Here is a 6,000-nt window from a genome sequence, read left to right on the forward strand (position 1 = left end):
GCGGTGCACTTGTGTCATCCCGAGAAGGGCATTTCCGAGGTCAAAGGTCAAGGTCTGAATGACGCAGCGCCCTGCGCTAGTTTTTTTAATATCGATTATTACCTTGTATATCTTTTCCTTTTGAGTCTTCTCTAATCTTTTTACTTTTTTTTGTTTCAGTTCCTAAGTATATTTTATTTTTTGTTTATTTATTTTCTTTACTTTTTTATTTCGGTTCCTAAGTATATTTTATTTTTTGTTTATTTATTTTGTTTTTTCTCCAGTTTTTTATTATGATATTTGAACCTAGGATATGAACATGAATTACTTCTGTTAGTTTAGAGAGAGAGAGAGAGAGAGAGAGAGAGAGAGAGAGAGAGAGAGAATTTCAGTGGATAAAAAGGAACGTGATTTCTCGTTGTTGCCAGCAATACCGGTGATTTAACCGAGTCATGTTTAGGGTGGTACGAGTTGAAGAAGGAGAAAGAGAGAGAGAGAGAGAGAGAGAGAGAGAGAGAGAGAGAGAGAATGTCAGGGGATATTAAGACACATGGTTTCTCGTTGTTGCCAACAATACCGGTGATTTAAGCCAAGACATGTTTAGGGTGATACGAGTTGAAGAAGGAGATTGTGAGAGAGTACCAATCCACAAAGTATCTGGCATTTAATATTTCCTGTCATTATTTGTGGGGCATCCTATGCCCCGGGGCACGTCGGGTCATTAAGTCATTCCACTGACCTTGGAGGACACGTCGTCCTGCTGCTACTGCTCATCAGCGGTAGCAGGAGCAGGGTCCTGCTCACCTGCTGTGCCTCACCTGTCGGGTGATGTTGTACTCTGTATTGACCGGAGTGAATGATGAAGCGTGTTGAATGACCCCCCGCCCCCCCCCTCTCTCTCTCTCTCTCTCTCTCTCTCTCTCTCTCTCTCTCTCTCTCTCTCTCTCTCTCTCCTTTTTTTGGTGAATCGTTGACCTTCGTTGATATGACGAAAATGTTCAATAGAGATAAAACTCTCTCTCTCTCTCTCTCTCTCTCTCTCTCTCTCTCTCTCTCTCTCTCTCTCTCTCTCTCTCTCTTTTCATCCCTCTGTCTTACTGACTCTCTCTCTCTCTCTCTCTCTTTTCATCCCTCTGTCTTACTGACTCTCTCTCTCTCTCTCTCTCTTTTCATCCCTCTGTCTTACTGACTCTCTCTCTCTCTCTCTCTCTCTCTCTCTCTCTCTCTCTCTCTCTCTCTCTCTCTCTTCATCCCACCACAGACTCCACTTCAAGAAGAAGCTGAAAACTTAAGACACTCCAATATCATTTTTCCTATTTTATTTTATCTTTTTTTTATTCCTTTCTCTGCCATTTTCTTCATTCGTGTTTTTTTTTCTTTCTCTCTTTTTTTTTTTTTGTCTTTCCGTTTGGCCTTGATGCCGAAACCGGATGGGCCGTTGTATGTCATTGACACTTCTTCAAAACTTCGTTCTTCCGCCGGGAGTTACGAAGGAGATTTCAGCAGTCTCTTATAGTAATGTATATATGTATATGTGTATATGTATATATAATTATGTATATTATATATGTTTATATATACATATATATATTAGTATGTATATTTATATAATTATGTGTACAGTAAGTATATATATATATATATATATATATATATATATATATATATATATATATATGTAAATTTAAATATATACATAAAACGAGAGAGAGAGAGAGAGAGAGAGAGAGAGAGAGAGAGAGAGAGAGAGAGAGAGAGAGAGAGACTGATTCGTATCATATTTTTACGAGGTGGTTTTTACTGCATGTGACACTTTTATTCAATGGCTGGTATGTTGATTTTTTTTATTTTTTTATTTATGCGCTTTTGTGCATATGTTGCATTGTTATGTTGTTTACTTTGCCAGACGGGAACCATAAGCATGCACGGAGAATGATAGTGTTTATGGTTGCATGAATAATAAATACAAGAAAATATATATATATATATATATATATATATATATATATATATATATATATATTTTTTTTTTTTTAGTTCTGAAATGGTATTCATAAATTCGTGGGATTTTCATAAATCAAATTTATGTCATGTATATTTTTTGTTTTGTTTTTTTATATATCTTTTGTTTTGAAATTCAACCTTCTTTGAAATCTGGCTCATTTGTTTAATTCTTCGTATTACTTTATTTTCTTTTCATTATTTTCGTTTGCTTTTTCCTTTAATTTGCTACACGGACATACTAAGAATATTATATTTTTTTCTATTTATTTTCTTACGTTTTTCGTTTTAAAATTTAACCTTGTTTGAAGGCTGTTTTATTCGTTTAGTTCTTCATATTATTGTATTTTTTTTTTCCTTTATTTTGTCACGCGGACATTACAATAATATCGCCATTTTTCACCTGTTTATTTTCACAGGTTTATTTTAAGCTTTAAAACTGGACCTTGTTTGAAACCTGGCTTCTTTGTTTAATCCATCATATCACTTTATTTCCTTTGTTTATTTTTATTTGGCTTTCCTCCATTTATGCTTCACAACATCACAAATCTGTATTTCGTTATTCTATTTATTTTCTTAAAGTTTATTTCAAGGTCTGGAAGTGGCCCTTGCTTTGTTTAACCCCTCATATTAGCGACAATATTATCTCTTTTATTCTCGTTATATTCTTGTGTTTACGTTTTAAAATTTGACCTTGCAGGAAGCCTGGTCGCTTCCTCAAATCCTTCATCTCACTTTATTTTCTTTTTTTATTTTAATTTTTACATTTTTTTTTTATTATACTTATTTTCTTAGGTTTTTAGTTTTCTGTTAAAGAAAACTATTGTGCCGGCTTTGTCTGTCCGCCCTCAGATCTTAGAAGCTACTGAGGCTAGAGGGCTGCAAATTGGTATGTGGGTCATCCACCCTCCAGTCATCAAACATACCAAATTGCAGCCCTCTAGCCTCAGTAGTTTCTATTTTATTCAAGGTTATAAAGTTACCCATGATCGTGCTTCTGGCAGCGCAACAACGCAGGCCACCGCGTCCGGCTGACAGTTCCATGGGCCGCGGCTCATACACCATCATACCGAGACCACCGAAAGATAGATCTATTTCCGGTGGCCTTGATTCTAAGCTGTACAGAAAACTCGATTGCGCCGAAGAAAGCAGTCCAGAGTGACGGCGATTCTTCCTTCCACCGATTATCCAGGCATCAGTCAACACCGGATTCCTGGATTAACCTCCAATACTGGTTAGGTAATAAAGATGTCCAGTGTAGTCAGGGCTAAAGAATGAAGGGTGTGCTTGAAGGGTGTGTTTTAAGGGTAGCCCGCGTGGCGGGTGCTAATTAGAAGCAGGTATTTTAGGGGCTACGTTTTTGGGATTGAAGAAAAGGGGCCGTTTTAGGTGGGGCTACTTTGGTTGGATTGAAGTAAAGGGGTCATTTTGGGTGGGGCTAGTTTGGTGGAAATGAAGGAAAGAGGGCATTTTGGGTGGGGCTACTTTGGTACAATTGAAGGAAAGAGGGCATTTAAGGTGGAGCTACTTTGGTGGAATTGAAGGAAAGGAGGTATTTTGGGTGGGGCTACTTTGGTTGGATTGAAGTAAAGGGGGCATTTTGGGTGGGGCTACTTTGGTGGAATTGAAAGAAAGGGGCATTTTGGGTGGGGCTACTTTGGTGGGATGCAGGAAAAGGGGAATTTTAGGGGCTACGTTTTTGGTACTCAAGCAAAGGGGGTATTTTAAGGGACAGTTCTTAGGGATTCAAAGAAGGGGTATTTTAAGGGGTGGTTATGTCAGTGGAGTTCAAAGAAAGGTGTTATTTTAGGGGTTGCTATATTGGTGGGATTGTTATGTGGTGGCTATGTTTGTGGGATTCCAAGAAGGGAGGTATTTTAGAAGTGGTTATGTTGGGTGGATTCAAAGGAAAGGAATTATTTTAGGGGTGGCTATGTTCGTTGGATTCAAAGGAGAGGAATTACTTTCGGGGTGGCTATGTTCGTTGAATTCAAAGGAAGGGAATTATTTTAGGGGTGGCTATGTTGGTTGAATTCAAAGGAAGGGAATTATTTTAGGGGTGGCTATGTTGTTAGGATTCAAAGGAAGGGAATTATTTTAGAGGTGGCTATGATGTTTGATTGAACGGTAAAGGGGTATATTTAACTAAATGGGCTGAGGTGAAATGTCTAAGGGAAGGGTGGGGCGCATTTTAGGGTGTCCCTGTGGCCCCGAGCTGAACGAAAAGGGATATTTTAAGGGTGATTAGTGGAGGGACCAAAGGGAAGGTGATATTTCAAAGATGTTTATGCAGAGGGGGCCATTCTAATGCTGGCCGTGTGTGTTTTGAGGGTGTGGGCGTTGTGGGGGGGGTGGGGGTGGGGGGCTGCTGGAACGAGGCATTGCAGCAACGGTGGGCGGAGCTGGGCTGGGTACAGAGAAGGGGGTATTGGGCATGATGAGGAGGAGTCTTTTGAACGGTCGATCCGGGCCACCTTGCAACATTCGTCCGCCTGACCTTGCCAGGGCGGGACGCTTGCGCCTCTCCTGTTTTGAACACTCACGCCCTCGAGAGAGAGACGCCCGCGTTTTCGCCTCTCCTCTTCCTCCTCCTCATCCTCCTCCTCGTCCTCATCGACGCCCTTGGTCCTAAAGCTTCTCGGGCACCAAGGTCGACCTCAAAAAGAGACTCTTTTCGAGGCGGGGGCGTTCTTGAAATCAAAGGAGTAAGTAGGAAGAGATAATTGCATTGTTATACGTTGGTGGTGGATCCTCCCGAAATTCATCCTTTACAGATCTGTGGGTTTTTTTGTAAAAGCATATTTTTCGTATGTCATTAGTTTTACTATCGAATAATTATCCATTTATTTCATAAATCCTCATCGGTGACATTCAGATTATTTCAGTATTTGGTGCATCAGTTTTCATTTATGACCCGGGCACTCAGAGTCCGGTAGTATTTCTCTGGAAAATTAAAAAACAAAAGATACTTATCTGTTACATTCAATTAGAATATGTTTCCTTACTTGCAACGAAGTAAGAAATTCCGTAGAACATCAGCGAAATAGACGGCGCGGTTGAGATGTTTGGTTTGGAAAAAAGCAAAAAAAAAAAATTAATTTCTTGACCCTGACTAAGCACCGATTGCTGACATTGGGGTGAATGTCCAAAAGTTCCATTGGTGATGTTCCCTTTATTCGTCTTTTTAAAGAGCCCGGTTTTATATCAATGAAGAGTTACTGGTGCATTCATTTTGATAATATATATATATATATATATATATATATATATATATATATATATATATATATATATATATATATATATATATATATATATATTTATATACACACACCATTCTGTAAGGCAAACCATTTAAGGGAAAAGGCGTGTGGCTTACTGCTGTTTTTCAGACAGGTTGCAGCGGTGCTATTTAATTTATGCATATAGCTCTAACCACACTAGAGAGAATTCGACACACACACACACACACAGAGAGAGAGAGAGAGAGAGAGAGAGAGAGAGAGAGAGAGAGAGAGAGAAAGAGAGAGTGCGGTAATAATGTTCGATCGAATTTCTGTGTCCAAATTTTCTGAGAGATATTTTTAAACTGTTTCTTTTCGTCGCTCAGTTCTTGTTTTGGCTCAAAAGCATAAAAGTGTCTGGACCCAATTTTTTGCACTTTGCTTAGCGGGCGAAGCATATGAATGCTTTAGTGAACGTTGCTTCTATTCATAGAGTGAATACTAATGCATATATGCATATATGTATACACATATGTATATATATAATTATATATATACTGTATATATATAATAAATTATGTACTATATATATGTATGTATATATTTATATATATATACATATATATATATACATATATATATATACATACATACATACATACATGCATACATACATATACATATCCGTATAAAGTACAGGGAAGAGATTCAACACGTTGCATCACGCTACACATTTATGGTGTCATGGTGAAGGTTACTGTTAGGGGTCAAAGACCCCTGTCTGGCATGACATTCA

This window comes from Macrobrachium rosenbergii, chromosome 26, assembly GCF_040412425.1.
Source record: "Macrobrachium rosenbergii isolate ZJJX-2024 chromosome 26, ASM4041242v1, whole genome shotgun sequence".
NCBI classification, from domain to species: domain Eukaryota; kingdom Metazoa; phylum Arthropoda; class Malacostraca; order Decapoda; family Palaemonidae; genus Macrobrachium; species Macrobrachium rosenbergii.